This window comes from Pseudophryne corroboree, chromosome 1 (genome assembly GCF_028390025.1).
Source record: "Pseudophryne corroboree isolate aPseCor3 chromosome 1, aPseCor3.hap2, whole genome shotgun sequence".
NCBI classification, from domain to species: Eukaryota; Metazoa; Chordata; class Amphibia; order Anura; family Myobatrachidae; genus Pseudophryne; species Pseudophryne corroboree.
Genome location: NC_086444.1, coordinates 348,391,256 through 348,408,899, shown reverse-complemented (window position 1 = coordinate 348,408,899; position 17,644 = coordinate 348,391,256). Strand labels below are relative to the sequence as shown.

Sequence of the window (17,644 nt, the reverse complement as noted above, 5' to 3'; positions counted from 1 at the left end):
GTAATGGTCTGGAGTGGAATTGCGCATATTCCACCATGTCGAGGGTTGATACCATCAGACCCAACAGTCGCATTGCTGCATGGACTAACATTGTCTGAGTGTGCAACGCTTCCTGAGTCATGACCTGTACCTTGACTATCTTTTTCTCTGGTAAGAGAACTTTCTGTAGGTCTGAATCCAATATGGCCCCCAAATGAACCATCCGCTGTGACGGACTCAGGGACGACTTTTCCCAATTTATGAGCCCCCCGTGTCTCTGTAAACAAACTGTCTGTTGAAGATGGCTCAAAAGTAACTCCTGCGAATGTGCTAGGATTAACAGGTCGTCGAGGTATGGAAATATTCTTATCCCCTGCTTGCGGAGATAAGTTGCCATAACCACCATAATCTTGGTAAAACACCCTGGGTGCTGTTGCTAGCCCGAAGGGCAAGGCTTGGAACTGAAAATGTTCCTGGAGGATGGCAAACCTGAGGTAACACTGATGCAACCGTGCTATAGGCACATGTAGGTAAGCATCCTGTATATCCAGAGATACCATGTAATCTCCCGATTCCATAGCCAACATCATGGAGCGTAATGTCTCCATGTGGAACCTTGGAATCCAAATGTATTTGTTTAACATTTTGAGATTGAGAATTGGTCGGAATGACCCATTTGGCTTCTGAATCAAAAATAGATTGGAGTAAAACCCCTGTCCCCTTTGTGATGGAGGTACTGGGACAATCACACCTGACTGCAGTAATTTTTGGACTGCTTCTTGCAGGGCATTGGCCTTCCACTCTATACGAGACGGGCTGGTGCAAAAAAATCTTTGAGGAGATTGCCTCCTGAATGGGAACCATACCCGTGAGATACCACCTTCTGCACCCAAGCATCTGTTGTCGATTGTTGCCATATGTGTGCAAAATGAAGGAGTTGGCCCCCAACCCTGGAGTCCTCCAGGCGGATGCCCGTCTCTTCAGGCTGAGGGTTTCTGTTCAGGCTTGGAAGCTGGCTTTCTACTAGCCCATTGCTTCCTACCCCTGGCCGATCTATTGAACTGGGGTTGCTTAGACTCCTCTTTAGCTTTCGCTTTGCCTTGCCATCGAAATGGCCGAAACTTTGAACCCTTAGTCTTAGGGTTATAACTAGCCGGAAATCTGACCTTCTTCGATTCAGCTTCCGATTCTAGAATATCAGACAATTGTTTTCCAAACAATATATTACCAATGAAAGGCAATGCTTCCAATTCTTTCTTGGATTCAGCATCTGCTTTCCAAGTACGTAGCCAAACTGCTCTACGAGCGGCTACTGGCAAGGCTGACGCTTTAGAAGCAATCGTACCCATATCAATTGCTGCTTCTTCCAAATATTGGGCAGCTTGTCTTAAACGGCTTAAATGATACTCTTGCTCCCTATTAGGAGGAGAGAGGCCATTCTCTAATTCCTCTATCCATTCACCCACTGCCTTTGCTATCCAGGCCGAAGCCATAGCAGGTCTTACCACTGCTCTTGAGAGAGAAAATGTATTTTTCAAGAAGCTATCTACCCTTCTGTCTGTGACATCATTTAGTGAGGTAGATGACAGTGGTAAATGAGATTTATGCACAAGTCGCAGTACATGTGCCTCTACTTTCGGAGGAACTTCTCTTTTCGAACAATCCGCAGCTGGAAATGGATAATAAGAATCCCATTTTTTTGGAATCTTATACTTTTTACTGGGCGTCGGCCAAGATTCTTCCATCATTTCCGTCAGATCATCTGACGCTGGGAATTCAGTTTTAACTGTCTTTGTTCGTTTAAACACAGGTGCTTTAGATTTTGACACTGTTTTGGCTGATTCCTCCAAAGAGAGAACAGCCTTCATAGCATTAATAAGTTCAGCTACATCCTCTGAACTAAAACTCTGCGACTGATCATCATACGGAGTATTTGAATATACTGTATCATGATCTGTTGTATCATCTTGTGTAGTCTGCCACATAGACGCATCTGTCTTAGTCTTACCTGTCCCTTGGTTACTTGTAGAGGCACCCCGGGCCCATACCTAGTATTAGGGACCCCCAGTGACGGAGAAGCCTTGTCGATCGGCCTGGGGGCTTAACCCTATATCTGCAGATATACGCAACTAAGATCTCCGTATTATCTGACTATTATTATGTAGTAATATTATTCACTCGGTGTGCATTAGGGAACACAGTTTTTTTCTTACTTGTAGAGGCTACTGGAACCAAACCGTAGGAAGGGAGCTGCATGTATGGGTTAACAGTGTAACCTATCCCCTGGGGTGGTGCTGCCGGAGTTAACCTGTCCGCTATTGAAGACAAAGTCTGTGCGAACATACTCCATGGTGGCTCTGCTGGTTGTTGAACCAATTCCTGTTTTTTACTTTGCTGAAAAGCAAAACAGTTCGCACATAACCCCTCATAAGTGACCAACTGGCCTATACCAATTAACCCTGTTTTACAAGATAAACATGTTCGGGATGTAGGAGTGCATGATAAATTCTCCTTGTCACTTTTGCCGCTCACAGACATGGTAATATTCTGTTTATGACTACACAATTTGTGACTGAAAATCACCTATATATAGATATATAGAAGTGAGATCAATCTGACCACAACCGTGCACCTGTTTTGAGGTTCAGAACAGGACTGACAACATAAAGTCAGCACACATACTAGCAGTCACATGTTAAAGCATTAAAACATTGTCCTATGAGAATACAATCACCATCATAATAACTTACAAGTAAGTAGGAAAATTGTATTTCTGTTTTTAACTGTTTTTTTTCAAACATAACATGCAGAAACAACAGTAATATACAGGTCTCATATGCAATATGTACCAAAATTAACAATTCATACTAACAAGTAGAGAGAATTTTTAGTACTGTATAACCCTTCCTCCATAGAGCGGGATACAGGGAGACTCACCACACTTCAATATCCATCAAATACGCTCGCAAGACGCTGAGTGGATTCAGACGCTACTGGTGTACACTGTCGTTCTGATAACTGATAAGCGACACGGACGCTCACTAACGGACACGGACGCTCAGTGAATGCCACGTGTATGCAGACGCTAAGGCCTGCGACTCGGTCCGGCAATTTCTAGTGTACACAACCGCAGCGTCTAAGCTGCGACCGAGTACCCTCATGGTAGCGTCTGAGACGGAAGTGAGGTCATTCAGTTCATGGACGGGAGACACACGGAAACTGGTCATGAACTTGGGGAAGGGGCGGCCAGGAGAGCGTCTAATTCCCCCTGTTGACTTAAACTTTAAGGATCGCGGCCTCTACCTAGTCCTGGCGCCTATGATCCCCAAAGCATAGTGCTGTTGCACCTGAGAGTGTTTGGCGCATCAACACCCCCCCACCCCCCCCCCCCCCCCCAAAAAAAAAATGGCAGAGACACAGAGACTGGAGCCAATGCACACACAGCGCTTTTCAGGCAAAGGGAGTCCCTTTCCTGCGCTGACTGTGTCCCTTAATAGGAGACACAGCCTTTATGCAGCCTCCCCTCCCCTCTACAGCCCCCTGGTACTGTACAGGCTGCTGGAGAAAGCTCTGGAGGGACCTGGATCCAGTGAACCGTGACTGCAGGCAGGAAAAATGGCTGGGTCCGCTCGGAGAAGCTCCACCCCCTTCAATGGCGCTGTCTTCCCGCTCACATGAAGATTATACTGGTCCGGAGGATTTTGCAACCTGGGTCCGCAGACCCCGACATGCTGAAAAAAAACCAAACAGTGTAGGGTCTGGAGCTGGCCCAGGGCGCTGCCTCCCAGCACGGCACCAAGGTACCGCTGAGCCTTCCAGGAGCGTGGGAACAACCGCGCTCCTGACCCTGCAGCCGCCCTCTTCACACTGTCCCCCCGCTTGCAAGGGGGGACAGTGACTTACTCGCCACGCTTCAGCTTCTGAGGGGGTGGCGGCTTGCTGCAGGGGCGAGCGTTCCCCTGCGGCGGGGCGCGATCAGACCCCTCTGGAGCCAACATCCAGTCAGCGGGAGCAGTGTCTCAAGACCCCGCAGGGTGGACACTGCTCCCCCTCCCCAGTCCCACGCTGCAGGGAGGCTGTCGCCAACAGCCTCCCTGTAAAATAAAAAAAACTGAAAAGAAAGAAAAAATTACTCTTTACTAAGAGAACTCTGTAGAGCTCCCTTAGCTGTGACCGGCTCATCCGGGCACATTTTCTAAACGGAGTCTGGTGGGAGGGGCATAGAGGGAGGAGCCAGCCCACACCTTTAAACTCTTGAAGTGCCAATGGTTCCTGGTGGACCAGTCTATATCCCATGGTACTAATATGGACCCCAGCATCCTCTAGGACGTAAGAGAAACAATACTTCTCTGCCCAGGAATAAAATGGAATTGCCTTGTTGTTTGAATATGTCACCATCAAGCCTGCATTATTTTAGAGACACCTAACTTTTGTTTACCTTTTTGTTACCTGCAACAAGCTATGCAGAGATATTTACTGAAAATTATTTTCTGAACATGACATTACAGTTGATACTTTTACCGTACAGATTCTTGTCTACCCAGGCAGTTTGTAAAAAGTAAGTACAGGACAATTCCTGGGGATGTGAAATCTCAAAAGAATTTTGAGACGCTGAATCATCCTTCTGACCCTGGAACATCATTGCTGTGACGTGATATCATGCAGCCCACCTAAAACCTTTGCAATCCGGTGGACAACTATGCAATAGACAGCACCTACTGTATACTTGTGTTTCAACACCTATTTCCCTATAGATTGTAAGCTTGCGAGCAGGGCTTTCCTAGCTCTATGACTGTTTGTTATTACCCAGTTTTGTTTTATCATTGTGTACAATTGTAAAGCTCAACGGAATTTGCTGTGCTATGTAAGAAACTGTTAATAAATAAATAAAAATAAATATGCAAAAAGATGTATGTTTTTACCTTTTAAAGTCCATTTTTTGGAATCCATAGAAGACACAGGTTTTATACTGGGTATAGGTTGTGAGCTGGGTACCAAATGGTAAGGTTTCTTTTCTGAGCAGCCCAGGCTCCCTCTCCCCTTGTGCCCCGCCCCTAAGTCCAGTTAAGTTAAGCCCAAGGAGTGGAGAAAGAGGAACAGTGCAAAACCTTCGCAATCCAGGTGCACCACGGTGGGCGCCCTGTGTCTCCTACCTGCAAGTTTGTTTCTACATTTTTTTAATTTACTAAAGTTTAAAAGTATTTTTAAAGATAAAAAAAATATTTTATAAAAATATAACTAGGAGGTGTTTTGCACCCCACCCGTGTCCATAAGTCCCACACCCCAACCCCTAGTGTCAACAGATCCCCTGAAAAGTCAAACCAACACAACCCTTGGTGGTGAAAAATACCCTGGCAGAACCCCCACCCTCACCCTAGTGTCAATGGGCCCCAAATAAGTAGCCACCCCGTGTGTCATAATATGTTTTTTTTTTTAATTATTCTTATTAATATATTCCACCCCCCCCCCAAAAAAAATTTTTTTTTATGAGACAGCATAAACCCCCTTGTCCTGATGACACCCCCCCCCCCCATTAACAGCCCGCCTTCCTCCCCCACATTATAGCCTTGCCCTCACCTTATTTCAGAGACAGTGCAGAAGAGTGTGGGGCAGGGGGGACTGATTATCAGCAGCTGCTTTCTGTACATGCAGAGATCAACATAGAATTGCTAGTGAGGGGAACGATGCAGATTAAGCCTGGCAGATAGTCAAACGGAGCCATATGGCCATAAGACTGCTTAGTAGCCAGCCCCGTTTGTTAAAGTCACAAAAGGACACAGAGAGAATCTGTTTTATGGAAATCCATTGTCCTGTCCACATAGATCTGGAGGACCCTCACAACATCCACAGAGGACTGCTGCGGAGAGTAATCTGGTACCTAGAAGGAAAGGACTCCGATCTCCATGTTGATGTGAAACCTAGATAAAACCCTAGGTAGGTAGCCTAATCGCGTCCAGAAGACAGCCTGGTTCGAGTGAAAAATAAGAAAAGGGGAGCGACAAGTCAGAAACTATGGGCCGAGACGATAGCGATGAGGAAGACAGTCTTCCATGTAAGCCATCTAATGTCTATGGTGTTCAAGGTCTTAAAGGGGAAGGGGGAGGGGGCGACTGGAAATTCTGAAGAAAAAGAAATTCCACAGGGTCACCGGAAGAACAAACTGAGGACACCTTGTAGAAATGTCCGCACATCAGGAACAGTGCAATCTGCTGCTGGAAAAGAACAGAAAGGGCTGAAACCTGTACCTTTAACGAAGCAAGTCAGAGGCACAAATCCATACCAACATGTAGCAGACAGGACCCTTGCTAGACAGAAATATTGGGGTTGAAGCCTCGAGCCAAACACCAGTCAAAGTATGTTCTCTACTCCCGGTGATAAATCCTGGCACAGGAAGGCTTCTGGGCATTGAGCATGATACGAATGACTGACCGTGAGAAACCTTAGCTCTCAGGATAGATGTCTCATGAGTCACCCTATCAAAGCAGAACGGCCCAGATCCAAATGGAAGCACTGTCCCAGAGACAGTAGATTCAGCCAGAGAAGACACAGCGAAGCGTCGATAGAGAGGCCCAGAAGATCCATGTACAAAGCTCTGCATGGCCAATCAAGAGCCACGAGGATCACGGTGCTGCCTTCCAACTTCAATTTGTGGAGGACCCACATAATCATGGAGAAAGATGATTTAGGTGGGGGGATCCATTGGACCGCTAGGAGCCCCTGGATCCCTGGTGCGTGAGCAGTACCTCTGCAGCTTGTAGTTGTGTCGAGACGATATCACATCGATGTCTGGCAGGCCCCAGTGGAATACCAGGAGCTGAAAGATGTCAGGTGTAGGGTCACTCTACAGAGGAGGGGTTGTGCTAGACAAAGATCTGTAAACTGCTCTGAGCTCCAGAAAATTGATGGGTATTTGGCACTACTGAGCAGTCCACTGACCCTGAAATGCCCCCCCCCCCCCCCCCACCCCCCCGCAATCATGGATGTGATTGGTTGTGAACTCTGACTAGACTGTATTACTGGAGTGAGGTCTAAAGTAGTTGGGCAGAAACAGAGAGGTCTAATGTGGTTCTCTCATTTAGGGTCATAGTCATTATGAAAAAAAAATCGTGAAATGAGAATATTGAGTTTTCAATTCTCATTCTTCCATTTCACAATTTTTTTTGATATTCATGAAGCCTCCCTTAGAAAAATATAACTTTTCCAAAAACTGCTTCTTCTTTTGCGAAGCAGTTTTTCAGAAAAGTTATACTTTTCCTGCTGCTGCCTCACACTGCGCATGCGCAGCTCGAAGACCGGCTCCATCAGTCCCCCGTTTCCTCCCTCCCTATCGGCCGTCCACTAGTTCTCCCCGGCCCGGCCAGCACCTGCATGCCGGCTGCCGCCGGCGTTGCTCACTTCCACCTGGTTTCCCAGCCGCACAGCAAGGTGAGCTTTGCTGCAGCCCTTTCGCACCTTCTGCTGGTACCGACCATTATCTGCCCGCCACTCAACCGCGGCCCCCTCACTTCCTCTGGCCGCACTGTCAGCCCGGATGTGAGTGCTACAACAGCTTGTGTAAATGGCAGCTTGTGCAGAGAGTTGGAAGCTGTTCGCCATCTCAGGACGGCAAACAGGTTCCCTTTCAAACTCCAAAAATAAAGCATTTTCGGAGTTTGATGAATGTCACAATTTCTACACTCCCTGGGGAGTGTATAAATTGTGACATTTAAAGGATGAGGCGTATGCCCCTTAGTGAGATTAGACTGTGATACAGACAGGACAGTACTAGCGTCACAGGTTCGGATGCTGGGATGCGAAGCAGTACCAGCTACACAGGATTGCTTGGATACGACCAGCTACTCAGACTTAGTTGCTGGGATGCAGAGCAGTATCAGCTATACAGACACTGATTCGTCAGCAAACACTGGAATGACATCAGCGATACAGGAACACCTACTGTGGCTTTACCCTGGATGGCACCAACGATACAGGAACGGATGAGGCAACTGACAATGGGATGGCATGAGCGATACAGGAACAACTGCTGCGGCTTTACACTGGGATGTCACTTGCGATACAGGAGCGGATGCAGCAGTTGACACTGGGATGGCATCAGTGATACAGGAACAACTGCTGCGGCTTTACACCAGGATCGCACCAAAGATACAGGAATGGATGCGTCAGCTGACACTGGGAGGGCACCAGTTATACAGAAACTGTTACAGGTTAACACAGAAATGACTCCAGTGGCATAGAAGCCAGAGAGCGCTTGATGGATGTTGCGCTGATAGTCTCTAGGTGAATGCAGTCATGGAAGATACAAAGTAGCTTGCTGCGGATCTGGAGACAACAAAGCACTGACAACCAGGAAGTGCCTCTGAAGGATCTTTATACTCCTGGTCACTCTGAGATAGGGATGGCCATTGTGGGTTATCCATCAATGGTACCACTGAGGAATAACTTCGATGGTGTAAACCATCTGGAAGGGATCCATCGATAGCTTTACTCATAGATTCTCATTCCTGCATTGCTGTGTAATGAAATGTGGGCAAATCAGAGCCCGCGTGCGTAGCTTTGCAGGTGTCAGGGGGAGGGACTAAGCTCCGTGCTTTGACACTTTGAGGGGAAAAAACCACCCATATCATTAGCACTGAACCATCGATGGCGGGAAACCATCTGGTTCTCCCCCATTGATGGTAAAAGTATTCGACATCGGCCACAGACCATCAATTTCGAATCATCAATGGTCGATGGCCATCCCTACTCTGGGGTTGGTCAAGAGTCATCTGACCGCTGACTCCAGATTGAATCCTGACTGGTCAGCTGATCTGTATTGTCATGGCTGCTCCCAGGGCCGGTTTTGAAAGGAACTTGCAAAGGGAACTGCCGTTTCTGCAAAAAGGTATGGAAACAATTAATTCACATGGACTCTGCAGTGCAAGTCCAGCACTTCCAGCTGGATATAAACTCGGCTGTAATCAGGACGCTGCAGGCTTCAGACAGAGAACTTACAGGTGCACAATCAGTAGCTAGCAATACAGACACATGCTGCAGCTTGTATGCAGATAAGACCTCTCTGGACATTCAGGAAAACTGCAAGGTAGTTGCAGAAGTAAGTTACACAGCTTAATAGACAGGATTGTGACAATCAACCCTGAAGACATGCGTGGGTGATTAGAAGGACCCAGTCCTGGGTTTGAAAGGGCCGGCCTTTGTTCAGGGGGGACTGGTGGAGCCACCACAAAAGAGAGGGACTGATCTTTCGAGAAAGAATGATTATCTGCCACTTGAGATGTAGATGGAATTTGTTCCACTGGGCCAGAATCTCATCTGTAAAGGACAACAGTGAAACTGGGTAAACTTTACCAATTCGAATGTGGAGACAAGACAGCCCAGGATCTACATGTATGCATGGATCGATACACAATGTCAACCCAAGACTATAAGGCCAGAAGCTTGTCCATGGCAAGGAACATCTCCGGAATCCAGTAAGGCCACTAAATGCAGCATCTCCTGAAATAGAGTCAAAGTTGATTTTCGCCAATTAATGAGCACAATCCACTCTGAATATCTGTGTGACATTTGTAAGTGATGACTTTAGTTAGAGATGGTGTAGCGGGACGCTGCTGCGTCTGGTGAGGTTTTCTTATTTGCCTACTCCAAGGTTGTCGTCAAGATAAGGCCATACCCTGGATTACTTGTTTCCTAAGAGCAGCCATAAGAACTAACAACCCTTTGGTGAAAGTACTTAGAGAAATGGAAAATCCAAAACGGGAGACATGTGAACTGAAAATGATGACTAGGCACAAAATCTGAGAAACTGATAATGTTGAGCTGCAATCAGAATCTCTATTTTTATTAATAAAAACTTGTGCCCTTGTGTCATATGAACATTAGAATATACTTTTTCTTCCAAGTGAGTCCACAAATTGTCCTGTAACAGTTCCACTAGAGAGAAAAAGAACCAGAATTTCACTAACACATACCCTCTGGGTGTACAGTGAAATTCTACCATGTACCCTTTTTTATGAATCCATTGATCTTGAGTGGTGATCATCATATACTTAGACTTCCTGCCACCCACAGTGGAGATTGATCCGAAGAATAGGCACTGCCTCCCTCCGTTGGCTTAGCTTTATTATTACTGAAGGGACAAAGGCTGCTTAAATGTATTCCCACCAAACTGCTGAAAATACTGCATGCCAGGCCAATAGCTTTGTGCAGCTGACGTTTTGGCAACAGGAGATGAATGAAGACATCTATTTCCTCTATTCTGTGGCAAATGGTGGTATTAACTTCCAATCACTTTTTGAACCACAGAATCCAGTTTCCCCCCTACCGAATGAAAATAAAATCTCCAATAAAATGATGTGTTAAACGATTCTTTTCCATGGCCACAATCATAGAGCTGTCCTGGTGACTAATGCAACTTTTGGATGAGAAAGAAATTCCATCTAATGACGCATCACAAGGAAAAAGCAATCAATATTTAAATCAATTCAATTCTATTTAATTAAATATGGTCTATTTATGTTCTTTTGCATACGCTAAGCTCGCCAGAAACTTTAGCCAAAGCCATAATATACTTAAGTAAAGTTTCTTAAAGCAGTTTTCCATTTTCCTAACTTTAGGATTCTTAAGTGGCCCTCTATCTTGTAATGGAATGGTTGTCTTTGTAAAAAATCCAGAAACAGATGACTCTAGTTTAGATACTGAACACCATTTTAGTAATTCCTTTAGTAATTCCTTCCTCCCGAAAGGGACAAATACTGTTTAATATCTTACAAATAATCTGTTGATTTGTTCCCTTTCATTATCATTAATACCATAAAAAACAAGAATTTACTCACCGGTAATTCTATTTCTCGTAGTCCGTAGTGGATGCTGGGGACTCCGTAAGGACCATGGGGAATAGACGGCTCCGCAGGAGACTGGGCACATCTAAGAAAGATTTAGGACTATCTGGTGTGCACTGGCTCCTCCCCCTATGACCCTCCTCCAAGCCTCAGTTAGGAACTGTGCCCGGAAGAGCTGACACAATAAGGAAGGATTTTTGAATCCCGGGTAAGACTCATACCAGCCACACCAATCACACCATATAACACGTGATAGGAACCCCGGTTAACAGTATGATAACAAAATGGAGCCTCTGAAGAGATGGCTCACAACAAAACCCGATTTTTGTAACAATAACTATGTACAGGTATTGCAGACAATCCGCACTTGGGATGGGCGCCCAGCATCCACTACGGACTACGAGAAATAGAATTACCGGTGAGTAAATTCTTATTTTCTCTGACGTCCTAGTGGATGCTGGGGACTCCGTAAGGACCATGGGGATTATACCAAAGCTCCCAAACGGGCGGGAGAGTGCGGATGACTCTGCAGCACCGAATGAGAGAATTCCAGGTCCTCCTCAGCCAGGGTATCAAATTTGTAGAATTTTGCAAACGTGTTTGCCCCCGACCAAGTAGCTGCTCGGCAAAGTTGTAAAGCCGAGACCCCTCGGGCAGCCGCCCAAGATGAGCCCACCTTCCGTGTGGAATGGGCTTTTACAGATTTAGGCTGCGGTAAGCCTACCGCAGAATGCGCCAGCTGAATAGTGCTACAAATCCAGCGCGCAATAGACTGCTTAGAAGCAGCTTGGTGGGTGCATACAGGATAAACAGCGAGTCAGTCTTTCTGACTCCAGCCGTCCTGGAAATATAAATTTTCAGGGCCCTGACTACGTCCAGCAACTTGGAATCCTCCAAGTCCCTAGTAGCCGCAGGCACCACAATAGGTTGGTTCAAGTGAAAAGCGGAGACCACCTTTGGGAGAAACTGAGGACGAGTCCTCAATTCTGCCCTATCCATATGGAAAATCAGATAAGGGCTTTTACAAGACAAAGCCGCCAATTCTGAAACCCGCCTGGCCGACGCCAAGGCCAACAGCATGACCACTTTCCACGTGAGATATTTTAAATCCACAGTCTTAAGTGGTTCGAACCAATGTGATTTCAAGAATGCCAAAACCACATTGAGATCCCAAGGTGCCACTGGGGGCACAAAAGGAGGCTGAATATGCAGTACTCCTTTGACAAAAGTCTGAACTTCGGGCAGTGAAGCCAGTTCTTTTTGGAAGAAAATCGACAGAGCCGAAATCTGGACCTTTATGGACCCCAATTTGAGGCCCAACGTCACCCCTGCTTGCAGGAAGTGCAGGAATCGACCCAGTTGAAATTCCTCCGTCGGGGCCTTCATGGCCTCACACCAAGCAACATATTTTCGCCAAATGCGGTGATAATGTCTTGCGGTGACATCCTTCCTGGCTTTGATCAGGGTAGGGATGACTTCCTCCGGAATACCCTTTTCCTTCAGGATCCGGTGTTCAACCGCCATGCCGTCAAACGCAGCCGCGGTAAGTCTTGGAACAGACAGGGTCCCTGCTGCAGCAGGTCTTGTCTGAGCGGCAGAGGCCAAGGGTCCTCTGTAAGCGTCTCTTGAAGTTCCGGGTACCAAGCTCTTCTTGGCTAATCCGGAACCACGAGTATGGTTTTCACTCCTCGCCTTCTTATTATTCTCAGTACCTTGGGTATGAGAGGTAGAGGAGGAAACACATAAACCGACTGGTACACCCACGGTGTCACTAGAGCGTCCACCGCTATCGCCTGAGGGTCTCTTGACCGGGCGCAATATCTTTTCAACTTCTTGTTGAGGCGGGACGCCATCATGTCTACCTGTGGTTTTTCCCACCGGTTGACCAGCATTTGGAAGACTTCTGGATGAAGTCCCCATTCTCCCGGGTGGAGGTCGTGCCTGCTGAGGAAGTCTGCTTCCCAGTTGTCCACTCCTAGAATGAACACTGCCGTCAGTGCTAACACATGATTCTCTGCCCATCTGAGAATCCTTGTGGCTTCTGCCATCGCCATCCTGCTTCTCGTGCCGCCCTGTCTGTTTACATGGGCGACCGCCGTGATGTTGTCTGACTGGATCAGTACCGGCTGGTTTTGAAGCAGGGGTCTTGCCTGGCTTAGGGCATTGTAAATGGCCCTTAGCTCCAGGATATTTATGTGAAGAGAAATCTCCTGATTTGACCACAGTCCTTGGAAATTTCTTCCCTTTGTGACTGCCCCCCAGCCCCGAAGGCTGGCATCCGTGGTCACCAGGACCCAGTCCTGTATTCCGAATCTGCGGCCCTCTAGTAGATGAGCCCTCTGCAGCCACCACAGCAGCGACACCCTGGTTCTGGCCGATAGGGTTATCCGCTGTTGCATCTGGAGATGGGACCCGGACCATTTGTCCAACAGGTCCCACTGGAACGTCCTTGCGTGGAACCCTCCGAATGGAATTGCTTCGTACGAAGCTACCATTTTTCCCAGGACTCGTGTGCATTGATGTACCGACACTTTTCCTGGTTTTAGAATGTCTCTGACCAGAGATGACAATTCCTCGGCTTTTTCCAGTGGAAGAAACACTCTTTTCTGGTCTGTGTCCAGAATCATTCCCAGGAACAGAAGACGTGTCGTCGGGACCAGCTGTGACTTTGGAATGTTTAGAATCCAGCCGTGCTGTTGTAGCACTTCCTGAGAAAGTGCCACCCCCACTATCAACTGTTCTTTGGACCTCGCCTTTATCAGGAGATCGTCCAAGTACGGGATAATTAAAACTCCCTTCTTGCGAAGGAGTATCATCATTTCGGCCATTACCTTGGTAAAGACCCTCGGTGCCGTGGATAACCCGAACGGCAGCGTCTGGAACTGATAGTGACCGTCCTGTACCATAAATCTGAGGTACTCCTGGTGCGGAGGGTAAATGGGGACATGCAGGTACGCATCCTTGATGTCCAGGGATACCATGTAATCCCCCTCCTCCAGGCTCGCAATAACCGCCCTGAGCGATTCCATCTTGAACTTGAACCTTTTGATATAAGTGTTCAAGGTTTTTAAATTGAAGATGGGTCTCACCGAACCGTCCGGTTTCGGTACCACAAACATTGTGGAGTAGTAACCCTTTCCTTGCTGAAGGAGGGGTACCCTGACGATCACTTTCTGTGAATACAGTTTTTGAATAGCCACCATCACTGCCTCCCTGGCAGAGGGAGTTGCCGGCAAGGCAGATTTTAGGAAACGGCAGGGGGGGGAGACGTCTCGAATTCCAGCCTGTACCCCTGAGATACTACTTGAAGGACCCAGGAATCCACTTGTGAGAGAGCCCACTGTGTGCTGAAAAACCTGAGACGTGCCCCCACCGTTCCCGATTCCGCCTGAGCAGCCCCAGCGTCATGCTGTGGACTTACCGGACGCAGGGGAGGACTTCTGCTCCTGGGAACTAGCTGTGTGCTGCAGCTTTTTCCCCCTTCCTCTGCCCCTCGGCAGAAAGGATGAGCCTCTATCCCGCTTATTTTTCTGGGGCCGAAAGGACTGTACCTGATAATACGGTGCTTTCTTTTGCTGTGGGGTAGCCTGTGGCAAAAAAGTCGATTTCCCAGCAGTAGCTGTGGAAACGAGGTCTGAAAGACCTTCCCCAAAAAGTTCCGCCCCTTTATAGGGTAAAACTTCCATGTGCCGCTTGGAGTCGGCATCACCTGACCATTGCCTAGTCCATAACCCCCGTCTGGCGGCAATGGACATAGCGCTTATTTTTGATGCCAGCCGGCAAATATCCCTCTGTGCATCACGCATGTATAAGACCGCGTCTTTTATATGGTCAATCGTTAGCAAAATATTGTCCCTATCCATGGTATCCATGTTTTCCGACAGGGAGTCTGACCACGCAGCAGCAGCACTGCACATCCAAGCTGATGCAATAGCGGGTCTCAATATAATGCCAGTGTGTGTGTATATAGCTTTTAGGGTACTTTCCAGCTTTCTATCAGCAGGTTCTTTTAGGGCGGCCGTATCCGGAGACGGTAGTGCCACCTTCTTTGATAAGCGTGTCAATGCTTTATCTACCCTAGGGGGTGTTTCCCAGCGTGACCTATCCTCTGGCGGGAAAGGGTACGCAGCCATTAACCGTTTAGAAATGATCAATTTCTTATCTGGGGAAGTCCACGCTTCCTCACACACCTCATTTAATTCGTCAGATGCAGGAAAAACTACTGGTAGTTTTTTCTCACCAAACATAATACCCTTTTTTGTGGTACCTGGGGTATCATCAGAAATGTGTAAAACATTTTTCATAGCCTCAATCATATAACGGGTGGATCTATTGGAGGGTACACTCGTCTCATCATCGTCGACACTGGAGTCGGTATCCGTGTCGACATCTGTAATCTGAGGTAGCGGGCGTTTTACAGCCCCTGATGACATTTGAGACGCTTGGACAGGCACAAGCTGAGTAGCCGGCTGTCCTATGTCGTCAAACCTTTTATGTAAGGAGCTGACACTGTCACGTAATTCCTTCCATAAGTCCATCCACACTGGTGTCGACCCCGCAGGGGGTGACATCACATTCACAGGCATTTGCTCCGCCTCCACATCATTATCCTCCTCATACATGTCGACACAGCAGTACCGACACACAGCAGACACACAGGGAATGCTCTTACAGAGGACAGGACCCCACAAAGCCCTTTGGGGAGACAGAGGGAGAGTATGCCAGCACACACCAGGGCGCTATATAACACAGGGATATCACTATACAGAGTGTTTTCCCCTATAGCTGCCTATAATATATATATACTGCGCCTAAATTGTGCCCCCCCTCTCTTTTTTACCCTTTCTGTAGTGCAGGACTGCAGGGGAGAGCCAGGGAGCTTCCTTCCAGCGAAGCTGTGAGGGAATAATGGCGCCAGTGTGCTGAGGGAGTTGGCTCCGCCCCTTTTTCGGCTGGCTTTCTCCCGCTATTTTATCGTTTCTGGCAGGGGTTAATATACACCTATATAGCCTCTGGGGCTATATATGGTGTTAGTTTTGCCAGCCAAGGTGTTGTTATTGCTGCTCAGGGCGCCCCCCCCCCCAGCGCCCTGCACCCATCAGTGACCGCAGTGTGTGGTGTGCATGAGGAGCAATGGCGCACAGCTGCAGTGCTGTGCGCTACCTTGGAGAAGACAGAAGTCTTCAGCCGCCGATTTTCCGGACCACCTTCTTGTTTCTGGCTCTGTAAGGGGGACGGCGGCGCGGCTCCGGGAACGGACGACGAGGTCGGGTCCTGTGTTCGATCCCTCTGGAGCTAATGGTGTCCAGTAGCCTAAGAAGCCCAAGCTACCACCACTTAGGTAGGTTCGCTTCTTCTCCCCTTAGTCCCTCGTTGCAGTGAGCCTGTTGCCAGCAGGTCTCACTGAAAATAAAAAACCTAAACTATACTTTCTTCTAGGAGCTCAGGAGAGCCCCTAGTGTGCATCCAGCTCAGCCGGGCACAGAAATCTAACTGAGGCTTGGAGGAAGGTCATAGGGGGAGGAGCCAGTGCACACCAGATAGTCCTAAATCTTTCTTAGATGTGCCCAGTCTCCTGCGGAGCCGTCTATTCCCCATTGTCCTTACGGAGTCCCCAGCATCCACTAGGACGTCAGAGAAAACTGCTATTCTAGAAACTCACCCTTTTCTTTGGTAATCCCCCAAATAGTGAATCTCAGTCAGAGGTTGGGGTTATGGTATCATCTATCCTCACAGTATTGTTAATATGCTTAACTAAAACAAATCGCAACTTCATGATTAAATTACCTTGGTTCTACTCCAAGTACACTGACTCACTGTTGACCAATTAAGATCAATATGAGAACACGGGGACTCGCTTGAAGAATGAAGCGGAGTAGCTCTATTTTGAATATTTCTGTCTGTTCTGCCCTTTAGGTTAATTACATTTTCCTTAATGACAAACTTATACCATGTTGATGTCATCACCCAGGAGCTTGGTTTTTTTTGGATTTAGGCATACAATCCTGGCATTGGGCCTCACACAATCATCAACCAATAGATTTAGTACATGCTGCACAAACATGTTCATACATTCTTGTTCTTCCTACCAGCAGGCTCTGTATGAGTACTGAGAAGAGAAGGTTTACTAAAGTACAGTATTGTACCATAGTTCCAATAAAGGTCCTCTATGTAGGGGCTTTCCTAAGAACACTATGCTTCATATTTTTGCTGGTGGGCTAAGTCTCTATTGTGTAGAACTCATCATTAGCACTGTAATGTGTAGAAGAGCAGAGTTTTAGTGTTAAGACTACTTCCCCATGGTCAGCACAATGGTTCAACCATGAAATCACATCATATAAAACTTACAGCACACTCATAGAAAGAGGGTCAATCATCTCCATCCATGCAATTGAAACAGAATTACTGTCATTCTCAGGGGTAGGAAGAGACATGCTACCTTCCAAGTTTATTGCTTTTTCATATCCCTACTCGGCTGACTAAAGTGATAACCCATAAGTGATGGCTACCATGGAGTTTGAAAAGAAAATCGTATTTCTTCAGTTTTCTCAGAAATCACAAGTTATTTGCCGTTACCCTAGTCTGTTCTGGCATATGACAGCACAGATTCTCCATTCACTGACATACGGTTTGCACTATTTCTACCTTTGGTTTCTGATAAGCCCATAAAAATAATATTCAGTAAAATAAACATGAATGACTAAAGCTCAGTGCTAAAGCCTAAAGTTTCAAACATTTCATCACACAGCATTTTAAGTAAACCTAGTTAAAATTCTTCATAAAGGGGCTGGTTCAGAATTGGTACCATTAAGGGGAACTTTTGTTTGCCA

The 17,644-nt window shown here is 47.1% G+C and overlaps 1 protein-coding gene across 3 annotated transcripts in view; it reads right to left on the bottom strand.

Annotated features, from left to right (window-relative positions):
- GOLGA3 (golgin A3) overlaps positions 1-17,644 on the bottom strand; it is a 212,659-nt gene that overhangs the window by 76,725 nt on the left and 118,290 nt on the right. The window lies entirely within an intron of this gene.